This window comes from Gracilinanus agilis, chromosome 2 (genome assembly GCF_016433145.1).
Source record: "Gracilinanus agilis isolate LMUSP501 chromosome 2, AgileGrace, whole genome shotgun sequence".
Taxonomy (NCBI): Eukaryota; Metazoa; Chordata; class Mammalia; order Didelphimorphia; family Didelphidae; genus Gracilinanus; species Gracilinanus agilis.
In genome coordinates this window covers 115,361,745-115,374,646 of record NC_058131.1, presented here as the reverse complement: position 1 = coordinate 115,374,646, position 12,902 = coordinate 115,361,745, and positions in this window count along the sequence as shown.

The window sequence follows — 12,902 nt, the reverse complement described above, 5'->3', positions numbered from 1 at the left end:
GGAGAGAGAGAGAGAGAGAGAGAGAGAGAGAGAGAGAGAGAGAGAGAGAGAGAGAGAGAAAGGAATAGACAAAGAAAAAGGGAAGAAAAGAGAAAGCACAAGAGAAAATAAAAGGCACATATGGTAGACAGTAATAGAGAAAGGATAACCAGACTATATGTTAAGAGCCCCCACAATAGAGTTGTCTAGCCATTGTTTGGCATTTACAAAGCTTCCTCATACTCTTTTTTCCCACAGTGACAGTGCCAAAGGACTAACAAGAATGAGTAGGCAACAAATGTCTGCCACTGTGGTAGAAGCCCATTTCATCCTTTTTATTGGCCAGGTAAGAGGAAGAATAGCTATTTAACATCCTCAGTATAATTCTCTTTAGATCTTGGGTCATTGACTTTGGACATCATCTAATCCAACTTCTCCCTCACTTTTTTTTTTTTAAGCAGAGCAGAAGTCATAATGATGAGAGCCAGAATTCTTTATGAACATCAACTCATTTTTATCCTCACAACAACCCTGTGGAAGGTAGGTGCTCTCATGAGATCCATTTTACAGATTTACACAGAGACATTAAGTCACTTGCCTGGGGTCACACAGCAAATGAGTGCCTCAGGCCTACTTTTAAACTCAGTTCTTCCTGACTTCAAGCTCAATACCATCCAGTGGGACACCTACCTGGCACAAGAAGTGAAATGATCAGTGATCAAGCAGAGATTTGAACCCAGGTCTCTTTATTCCAAATCAAACACCTTTTTCACTGTGTCATATGGAACACACCTAAAAGATAGCTATTAAATAATGTTGCAAAGACTGCAACATTTCCTCTCCAGGTTGAATAAATAGTCTTAGTTCCTTTTGCTCTTTCTCATAGAGAAAGAGAGAGAAAGAGAGAGGGAGGGAGAGAGGGAGAGAGAGTGAAAGAGAGAGAATAACAAAGAGACAGAGAAAGAGAGGGAAAGACAGAGAGAGAGGGAAAGAGAGAAAGAAGGAGACAGAGACGTTTTCCAAACCCCTTCTCCTCTCTTTATATTGTTCTCTATGTCATGCTTATTTTGAGTGCCCATTCCAGGATGACTGTATTCATCATTGAGCAAAACTGCTTCTCTCATGCTCTGGCAAGAAAAATTTACTCAGGGGAAAAAACTTGGCTCCAACCCCACTCTTAACCAAGCTTCCCTGGTCCTTCCTGATCTGGTGGGAAGAGAAGTGGAATCTGAAAGGCTTTCTTAGAGTCTTGGACATTACAGCCTCATCCTATAGAACTGTCTCTGGCATCTGTGGTTTTAGATTGCTCTTCCTGCAGGCGCTGCATCTTCCTCTGAAGGCCAACCTCCAGGATGGACCAATCCAGTCATCCAATATGTATTGACACTGCATTTTGTCAGGTCAGATCTGGGCTCTGAGAGGGACATAGAAGTATCTAAACCTTATCTTCCAGGATATTAAAATCTAGTTGGGCAAACAAGGCACAGCCAAATAGAGCAGTAACTACAGAGACAAGGCTATAAATAAAGGGAAATGATTCCACATTGAGAGGTAATAGATCTGGGTTTTAATTTGATTATGCCACTAACTCTGGCTGGGTGACCTCGGCCAAATCACTTTACTTTATGTGTCTTTAGTTCTTTCCTCTGAAAAATGAAGATGTAAGACTAGATCAGTGATTCCCAAAGTGGGTGCCACTGCCCCCTGGTGGGTGCTGCAGCAATCAAGGTGGAGCAGTGATGGTCACCAGTGCATTTATCTTTCCTATTAATTGCTATTAAATTTTTTTTTTAAATTAATTTCCAGGGGCACTAAGTAATATTTTTTCTGGAAAGGGGGCAGTAGGCCAAAAAAGTTTGGGAACCCCTGGACTAGATGGAGAGGCTTTTGGGGGTTGAAGTTAGTGAAGTCTGTAGGATCAGAAGCACAGACAGTAGAGGAAGGAGGAAAGGGAACAAGGTCCCTTCCAGTTTAAAATTATGTCATTTCCAATCACATTGCTCTCTAAGCCTCAGTTTCCCTTACCTATAAAAAAGAAGAGATTAGACTAGATTTCAAAAGTCTCTTTATACTCTCTAAATCTATGTCTCTAGGAGATGTGCTATATGAAAGGTATTGTTGACAGTAAATGTTTGAGGAATTTAAGCAAGGAGAGATCGCTGCCAGGTGGGGATGGTGACAAGGAAATAAGAAGGGAAACAGAAAAGGCTTTATAAAGGAAAGGAGATTTGAGCTAGGCTTTATAAAAAGTAAATGGAAAGTATGGAAAAACTGGAGCTTTGAAGAATGGATAGGATTTGGATGGCATTTATCTTGAAACCTAGGCAAAGATTTTGTTCCTGCTACCTGTTCCTTCTTTCCCCAACCCCCTGCCCACTACTTACTAAGCTCTCACCTTAAAGTCAGAGGGTATTTAAAAAGATTTTCCTTTGATGGCTCAGAATAAATTAGAGTCATTTTTTTTAAGACAGACAGAGGACCTGTCTTCTTGGCCTGACTTAGAGTGTTGAAGGGTCAGGATTTGGAAAGGTGGACCCTTTCCCCCAATATGTGAAAGGGGGTAGATGGGAGTTTAGAGAGGCAAGTAAGGCAGGCCAAGAGCATTTGTTAAATGATTACTATATCCAGGTGCTGTGCTAAGTAATGGGGATACAAATAAAAGCAAAAACAGAGAAAGTGCCTGTACTTTAGCAATTTATTCTCTATTGGGGGAAGATAATACATATGAAAAGGGGAGAAAAGAGAGGCTTTTGGGGGTTGAAGTTAGTGAAGTCTGTAGGATCAGAAGCACAGACAGTAGAGGAAGGAGGAAAGGGAACAAGCATTTATTAAACACTTACTATGCCACAGACACTATGTTAAGTACTTTACAAATATCTTGTTAGATCCTCACAAAAATCATGGGAATCAAATGCTATTATGATCCACATTTTAAAGTTGGGGAAACTATTGATAATATGTAAATAAGACCTGATTGATCACACATGTTAAAACCAGTGGAAATGCACGTTGGATATGGGGGGGGGCGAAGGGGGTGAAGGGGAAAGTAAAAACAAGAATCATGTAACCATGGAAATTTTTTCTAAAAAAATAAAATATTGAATTGTTTCAGGGGGGGAAAAAGAAAAAAATAAAGTTTGGGAAACTGAGGCAGGAAGAAGTTAAGTGACTTATTATCCAGTTACACATCCAGTTAAATGTCTTAGCCTGGATTTGAACTCAGGTCTTCCTGACTTTAGACCTACAGCACTCCCTAGCTGCCTCTAGGCAGGGAAGGAAGCATGAACAACCTGGGTCAGTCTCCATCATGGAGGCCCCAAAACAAATTCACTGAGTAGAGATGGAGTCCAGAATTATAGAGGGATTTTCCAGGGTGAGAAGGTTCCAGGTAATGAGAGAAGTTCCAGAGGGAGAAGATGGCTAAATTGTGGTGATGAAGTCCATCAAAGCATTACTGGCAGGGGAAATGGGCTCATAGAGCTTCTGTACCTCAAGAATTAAAATTCACATTTATCACAAGGAGTCCTATGTGACAGACAGACAGATTGATGATAGATGGATGGATGAATGGATGGATGGATAGATAGATGATAGAAAGACAGACAGATAGATAGATAGATGGTAGATATAGATAGATAATTTATTAAGCACTTGCTATGTGCCTGACACTGTGCTAAGCAATACCAGCAAAAAGAAAGACAATTCTTTCCCTAAAGGAACTTATTGTCTAATGATTTAAGGTAACATAAAAAGGGAGAGGTGAACAGAGAAGGAACTCAAATAGAGGCAGGGTAGGGAGGTTCTCTGGAGGGTCACAGTCTGACAACTTGGTGAAGAGGCTATTTTGTAGTTGGTATAGAGTCCTTTCAGTCATGTCCAACTCTTCAAGACTCCATTTCTAGTTTTCTTGGCAGAGATACTGGAGTGGTTTGCTATTTCCTTCTGTGTCTCATTTGACAAATGAGGAAATTGAGGCAAACAAGATTAAGTGACTTGCCCAGGAACCCATAGTTAGTAACTGTCTGAGGCCAGATTTGAACTCAGGAAGATGAGTTTTCCTGACTCCAGGCCCAGAACTCTACCCATCTAAAGGACTGGAGCCTCTCTAAAAAAGAAGGATATACCTCAGAGATAGGCTGAGCAATCTCAGGTCAGTAAGGACAACATTAATTCATTCTTTAGGGTTGGTAGGGCTCCCTCTCCCATAGTCAGAGGAGTAAGAAACAGCTATTTTATTCTCTCCTAGATGAAGTGGCCAAGAGGGACTTGCCAGACAAAGGGTTGGAGTCTGCCAGGACCTACATGATATATTTTGAAGGGTAACAGAAAGTCTTATTGCTCTCAAATGTCTTTATAACTGGGTGCTGCAGTGAATCAATTTCCATCATTATTAACTCATTCCTTTGACTTTCTCTTCTACAGTCTTCTTGTGAAATACTTTGGCATTCTCTTTTCTTCTCCCCTCTAGCAAGAGTAATACAGATTTAGATAAGAGCAATCGTAACCCATCTGCCATCCAATGGTAAGGAAAATCTGCCATGGATCCTTTATCCCTCATTTACATACAGCACCATATTTGATTGGTCTCAAGGGAGTTGCTTTTTGTCTATGTCCTTGGCTAGATAAGGGTAGGGAACCTATCTTCTACTTTTCTGTTTCCTGGGAAGTACTGAGTGTTGTAGTAGGTGCTCAGTACACGTTCCTGTCCATTTAGGGGAACAGGAACAGGTTCCCTTGAGTTTGTGTGGGTCACAGAGCTTCAGGAAGTAGAACCCTGGACCCAGAGCCAGGAGCCTTTTGTTCTTCTGCCATCTTTGTGGCTGACAAGATATATAATATTATATTCATCTCCTTAACTTCTTTCTTGTTTGTTTTTTGGTTTGATTTGTCTTGTTCTTAGAGAGGAAGGATGAGGTCTCCTATTAATATAGTTATACTGTCAATTTCTTCCTATAACTCATGTAACTCTTTTAGGAATTTGGATGCTATGCCATTTGATGTGTATATGTTAGTATTGCTATTATTTCATTGTTTATGTTACCTTTTATCAAGATGTGAATAATACCTGCCCCAACTGCCTCACAAGGGTGTTATAAGGACAAAATAAACCTTGCTTTATAAATACAATACAAATTCAGCAGCCCATCTGGTGACAGAATTGGTTTCTGACAAAACTCCACTCAAATATCAAGTCTTACATCAGGCTTTTTCTCATTGCTTCCCACGCTCTAGTACCTTGCCCACCCAAGTTACCTTACTTTTTATATATTCTGTAATTACTCAGATTCATTTTGTTGTCTCTCCCAATGAAGTGAACTTCTTGAGGACAAAGAATATATTATTTTTGGAGAAGTAGATATTGAGGGCTGGGCCTAGAATTAGAAAGACCAGAATTCAAATCCAATCTCAAATGGGAAAATTGGAGGTAATCTCATGGGAAAGATTGGAGGTAATCTCAGAGGAAAGGCACGAGCATTGTGAAGGAGGATGGGGGGATGGTCAAAAAAGGCTTTTTGCAGAAGGTGGGATTTTAGTTGAGACCAGAAGGAAGCCAGGGAAGCCAGAGGTAGAGATGAGAAGAAAAAGAGTTTCAAGCTTGACAGGACAAATCTAGAGCAAAAGCAAGGACCTTTGGTTTCTTGGCCCTTTGATTTGATTTCCTGTCTGCTCTCAAATCACCAATCAATGGCAGGGATGGAAAATCCTGTCAAGGATATACCACAGCCCAGACACTTATTGGCCAATAAATCAATACTTTGGAATAAGCCCCTAAAATACACAGAATACTATTTTAGGCATTATGGGTAGAGGAGACAAAATAAATACAATTCCTGCCCTAAAGAAACTTACAGTTCCTTTTGCAGGAGACAATTTATTGGGTAGATAGATGCAAATGAAAAAGCTATGACAACATATCAAGGAACTACAGATATCTGTGTGTTCCTAGCTCCCAGTGGATTCTAACAATCAACTTATGAAATCAGAGACTACTGAAGAACTTGGTCTATTTAATGAATAATTTACTTTATTATTATAAGTTACATTTTTAGAGATGAAAATGGTAGAAGATGGGTTGGCCATTATTTCTGTTGCTCTCAGTTATTCATAGGCAAAGAAAACCTAGACCATTAACAAACATCATTCCCTTGCCAGTAGCTGCTTGAGTTAGAGGAAAGGAAGAATTGTGTAGCATCATAAGATCATTGCTGGAAAGGTCCTTCAAGGTCAGTTTGTGAGAGGAAGTGTAGAACTATGGAAAGCCCAACAGTTTGAGTTTAACTTCCAACCTCCTTCCTAGCTTAGTTCCTACATTCATAAAATGGAGGTGGAGAGTGAAGTTGGGAAATCATGACATCTACCTCCTGGATGTAGGGTGAGGAAAATACTAGTAAATGGGAATTGTTACTCCTGTTGTATCTTTATGTATGTGTTGGGGATGTGGGGTAGCCCAGTCTTTCTAGATACATCAGTGGGTAGCCTAGTCTGTCTAGATACATCAGTGGTAGGTACTTTTATTAGAAAAATGAACTCTTCCAGTATAGCTCAGAATTTTTTCTGTGACTCACACTTTTAGAGAGCTGCCTAAAGGCACTGAGAAATCGAGTGATTTGGGCAATTTCACACAACTAATAGGGATCAAAGACAGGATTTGAATTTGGGGGTTTTTTACTCCAAATCTGAACCTCAACTATATTATACTTCCACATTATTGTATATTGATTACACATTTAAAGCCTTGGCTACACACTGCTCATGACAGGTATTTTCTCTTTTTTACATTCAATATTCTTCATACTAAATCAGGCAACTCTGGCTCTGACCTTTGGGAAAATCTCCAAACTCAAAATAGATTTGGCCTAAAAAAGGCCAACTCACTGAACTGTAGCTCTCAGAAAGGCCTGTCAAGACTGTCCCTTTAAACCACTCAGAGTTGTTTGAGCTTCTGCTGCTCCCAATTCTCAACTGATCTGTTGATCTTTTAGAATTCAGGAAGAAATTCCTACCACTTAGAGTTGTTGAAAGTGGAATAGACTGAGACAGTGATGGGCAAACATTTTAAAGAGGGGGCCAAAGGAAAGGAAATGCTCATCTGTCAGTCTGTTTCTAAGGCAACTCTTTCGAAGTTTCATTGTATTACTGTTTCCTACTCATTGTATTTGTCAGATTAGGAATAATGTTGAGAGGCCAGATAGAACATTTCAGGGGGCCGCATCTGGCCATCGGGCCAGAGTTTGCCCATTACTGTACTGAGAGAACGGGGTGGTCAAGCAGAGGTCAGAATATAATTGGCCTCTTTATATTATATTATACATTATAATGGGGATTCCTTCTACTTGTATTGGTTACTGATATTTCTTCCAATTCCCAAATTCTATGATTTTGTGAATTCAACAAGCTTTAATGAATTTTTTTGATACCTACTTTGTTCAAGGCATTATGCTCTGAGGGGGAAGTTGTTCTTCAGTCATTTCAGTCATATCCAACTTTTCATGATGTAAGGATGGGATTTGTGCAAGGGGGATGGGACAAAAGGAGTCAGAGAAGGAGTTGCTGACAGTTGAGACCAGAGAGAATTCTCCAGAGGAGGAAGGAGAGGAAAGGTCTTTGGGTGGAGGACTGGGAGGAGAGAGGAGGAGGACAACCCAGCTTGGATACAGTCCTGATGGTTTCCTGAGGATCTTTCTTTGGAAATTGAAACCCAGATTCCATGATCAAAGCCATTCCTTCACATCTCACCCATCAAGACTTCAACTGTAGAGTTAGCTAAGTTTTGGGGCTCCATTTTGGAGCCCATTTTGGAGCGATCTCTTAGTCTCCTTCTCCCATTTCCCAATCTTGCTGAGAGACCCCTTTCAGTCAAAGCTTACAATTATAGAAAAGGATAAAAACAGAAAGCTAGAACTAGAAACAGAAGGAGAAGAGGCAAGGGAAGAAGCTTAGAAGTGGGAACCATTGGGTTTCCCACCTAAGTGATGATAGCAATAGTGAAGAGGGCACCCCAAAATCCCTCTGCCCTTCACCCCTTTCCCCATTCCCTGAATTGCAAATAATAAAAGCCATTCATCAGTCAGATAGCATTCCAGAGTGCCTGAGAGACTACGAGGGAGAGGGGAATCACAGCTTGGTCTGGCTGCCTCCATCTTGAAGCCAGACCACCTGCTGTGAATAAAACTGATGGGGGGAAGTTTGTGTGAACCCTCTCCTTATTCTGGATCAGATTGGGGTACCACATACCTCGTCTTATAGGGAAGCCTTGCCCCCAACTCCTGTGAGGCAGCACGACCATCCAGGTCACCCAGTTTCAGGGTGACACCCCCTTAAAGTCTCCCAGTGTATATTCAGCCCCAGGGGAGAGCTGGAAGAGAGACTCACCACATAGACTCTCTCTATCTCCCCTCTATCATAACATTGGTTATTGGCTCTCCATTTATTATTTCAATGACCTCATTTGAGGGTTTGGGGGGGTCAGAAATACAGGAGTAGTTTGCCATTTTCTTTAGCTCATTTTACAGATGAAGAAACTGAGGCAAACAAAGTTCAGTGACTTGTTTAGGGTTGCATAGCTAGTAGGTATCTGAGGACAGATTCGAATTAAGCTACCTACAGAATGAATGAGTCATTGAGCTACCTCAGGGCCCTTCTGGGTAGCCATTGGCACAGAAATAATGTCTGACAATGCTTAGTTAGGCTCCAATTCCCAAATTCTGGATGGAGGAGAGATGATTGCCCTATCTCCCACATAACTGCCTCTCTGTCATTTCTTTTTGTAGGTGTTTGCCCCATGGTAACCACCCTGTCTGAGCTTCATAGTAGATACCATGCCAAAACTTTCTTTCTGTATGGGAATACCTCCACTTTTCAACACCTTTCCCAGTCACTGACTCATCCATCAACTGAAGATAAGAATGGAACTTCTTGAGGACCACCTCTGGAGAATTCTCAGTTTCAGCCACATTGGTTAATCCACTCATCTCTTATTGGTATCAACAACTAGAAGAACCCCTTGGGCCACCAGCCAAACTGTGGTGAGAAAAATCTGACTCCTAAAAGATTTTCCGTTTCCTAGCAGTCAGGTTACCTTTGCTGCCTAGTGAGGAGCACATCTATCTGCAGTGCCCATGAGAAATAGGGTCCGAATATTCAAAAAGCTCACGCATCAAAAAATAAAAATCTCTGCTTATTGAAGACCCTGTGTGAGCTCAGATAGCCTCTGAGAGCCACCAGGGACATGGGCAATATCTTATAGTTGGCAAGTAGATTGCCCAGTGCATAGAGCATTGCACACAAAGTCAGGAAGACCTGAGTTTCAAGTCTACTTCAGACACTTATTAGCTTTATGAGTCTAGACAAATCCCTTAACTTTTCTGGGCCTCCATTTCCTCATCTATAAATGAAGATGTTGATAGCTTCTACTACAACTCATAGGGTTGTTATAAGGATCAAATGGGAAAAAAATATGTGAGTTCTCTGCAAGACTTAAAATGCTATGTAAATGCTGTTGTTTGGTCATTTCAGTTGTATCTGACGCTTTGTCAGATAAACCCCTTTTGGAGTTTTCTTAGCAGATACTCGATTGGTTTGCTATTTCCTTTTCCAGCTCATTTTACAGATGAGGAAACTGAGACAAACAGGGTCTTGACCAAAGTCATACAACTAGTAAGTATCTGAGGGCAGATTGGAACTAAGAAAGATGATTCTTCCTGACACACATTATCCACTGCACCATCAAGATGCCCCAATGCTAGCTGGCTATTATTAATTTGGACAGCTCAAGGCAGTGGATAAAACACATTTCCAACTCACCATCCATCCCTCACCACTAACAATAGTAACTAACATGCATACAGCTCTTATTCTATGCTAGGCACTGTGCTAATCACTTTACAATTATTATCTCCTATGATTCTCACAACAACCCTGGAAGTAGATGCTATTGTTATCACTCCCATTTTGCAGATGAGGAAATGGAGGCAACCAGAAATTAAATTACTTGCCCAGGGTCACCCAGCCCATAAGGATCTAAGGCTAGATGTGAATGCCTATCTTCCTAATTCCACTGTGCCACCTAGTTGTCTATGCCACTGTGCCAATCCCCAAACAGACAGAATATGCTTCCTGTCCTCCTACCACCAAAACAAAAATGTGCCCAAGGTCAACAATCCATCTCACAAGTGCCAACACCACAAACACCCATTCTAGGTTCTACCATTCCATACTCCATGGCATCTTTGGCAGACTGTGTTCCTGTGGGCAGGTGTCAATAACCCAATAACCCAATGAATGGTTTAAGAATAGCCAGCTAGGACGAGGAAGCACCTTCATAATTTCCCTGTGTTTCCCCCATTTTCACAGTTCCCTCTACAGAACTAAAATGGCAATTTTTGATCTCCTTTTATTTGTCCTTCTTTGTTCTCAGTCCTGAAGGAGCCCCATGGCTACAACATTTGAAAGTGTCAGACTTCACCAACCTTTAGTACCCGTGCCCACCTCCCCCCTTTTTTTTTTGGCCAGGTATTTGACAATAGAATGTAACAGATCTGAGGTAAAGAGTACCTTGTTTTGTTTGTTTGTTTTTTAAAGAGGAACAGAATACAAGCTCCAGCAGGATCCCACAATGACTCAGCTGGATGTCAATGGCAATTCCCACCATAGGCTTTATGGGAAGGAAGCTGGAGTGCGTGAGCCAGTCAGGATAGGACTGATGACATGGGCTTCCCAAACATGAAAATTGCTTCTTGGGAATTACTGGGGCTTGAAGAAGAAGAATAGCTTATGTTTATATAGCACTTCAAGGTTTACAAAGCACTTTACAGATGTTGTCTCATTTTATTCTCACAACAACTCTGAGATTAGGTACTATTATTATCCCTATTTTGCATATGGTGAAAAGGAGGCAGTTTAGTGATTTGCTCCAGGGTTATACATTTAGTGAGTGTATGGAGCAAGATCTGAACTCAGGTCTTCCTGAGTCCAGGTCCAGTATTCCATTCTCTGGGCTACTTACCTGGATCGTAGGACCACCAAAGAAGAGCTGGAAAGGGACCTCAGAGGTCACCTAGTCTAAATCTCTCACTTTATCAATCAATGCCAAGAAGGTTAAGTTACCTATCTAAGTATATATTTTTCCCCAAGTTTCTTTTCTTTTTTTTTTTTAATTTTTTTTAAACCCTTAACTTCTGTGCATTGGTTCCTTGGTGGAAGAGTGGTAAGGGTGGGCAATGGGGGTCAAGTGACTTGCCCAGGGTCACACAGCTGGGAAGTGTCTGAGGCCAGATTTGAACCTAGGACCTCCTGTCTCTAGGCCTGACTCTCAATCCACTGAGCTACCCAGCTGCCCCCCCCACCAAGTTTATTTTCAAAGAGAAATCACCAAGCATATAGGCAGGTGGACTTGGGGGGAGGGACCTAGAGGAAGCAATCAAGCCTCCAGGCTATTTGTATGCTTCATTGATATATTTCCTTGGGTCACTAGCATGGAGACTGCGACCAGCTCCCATTCCAAGAAGATATTCCAGAGAATGCACATGGATGACATATGGGCCTTCTAGAAAAGGCAGGATGAATTGGTGCCAAATATTCTGGGACCTGGAATCTTTTTGCATTGCTCCACAACAGAACCCCCAAAACAAAGGTATTTGCTCTTAAAAGCAAGAAAGGTCAAAGTGTCTCATTGATTTCCCCTTTGAACTTAGAGCCATTGGTCCAGGGTGGTTCTGATGTGGCCAAGAGATTTTCTGGCTTCTGGAAACTTTCTTTGCTCGATGGTTTGGTTTGGCATTCTCAAGTTCTTATTCTGAAGTCTAGCATTGAGACACAGCAATAGCATCAAGCCTTTTCTTTGACATGAGCAATTTTGTGTGATTCAGTTATGTGGAATAACGAAGGGGAAAGTGCAGAGTAGGTGAATTAAGAGAATAATAAAGAGATCTGTTTCTAATCCTGATTCCACCACAAATTAGCCATATGCGCCTTTGGGTAGCTTATTTTGTTTCTTTAGCCTTCTATTTCCTCTTTCTACAGTCTTCTTCAGAAGGTTATTGTGGAGATGAAAAGAGATAAGATATAAGAGATCTCTTTGAAAACTTTCATAATGTAAGGTATTCTTGTTTCCCATTCCTCTCTGCATCAAGTTTGTGCCTCAATATTCCTTTAAAAGCAGATTTGTGACTTCAATATTATTATATGGCACTTATATAATGCTTTAAAATTTCCAAAGCACTATACCCATATTTTGCCTTTTAAGTTCCATCCATAGCTCCATGAGGTAGGATTATGGATCCCATTTTACAGATGAGGAATCTGAGGCTTAGAGTGCTTACGTTTTGTGTCCATCATCACAAAGTTATTAGGATTATCAGAAATGGGATTTAAACTTATATCTTCTTGATGTCAAATCCAAAATTCAGTGCCCTACACCAAACTGCCAGAGCACCTAGAAAGGGAGGTTGCTAAGGAAGCATTAAGAGGATGGAGGATTCTCTGAAACCTTTACAGGGGTCAGCAACGTATGGCTCTCGAGCCATATCTGGCTCTTTTGAAGACCAGATATGGCTCTTTCTGCAGGAGCCATAAAGTCAATTTTTTTTCAGGCGCTGTTACAGGAGCGGCACTGTGAGCACTGTACGGCTCTCACGAAATTACATTTTAAAAAATGTGGCGTTTATGACTCATGACCAAAAAGGTTGCCGACCCCTGCTTTAGGAGGTAGCAATAGAGTTAACTAGAGGCAGATTATAGGAATCCTCTGTTTGGAGGTTTCCTCATTTGGGGGAGGCAGAGGTTACCAGTTACCACTCCCATTATATTTTATCCCAAAAGAGTGAGCAGAAAAATTATTTGCTTACAAGAATCTTTTGGCTGAGACCTGGCCAACCTGCCATAATGAGAGAGAGAGAGAGAGAGAGAGAGAGAGAGAGAGAGAG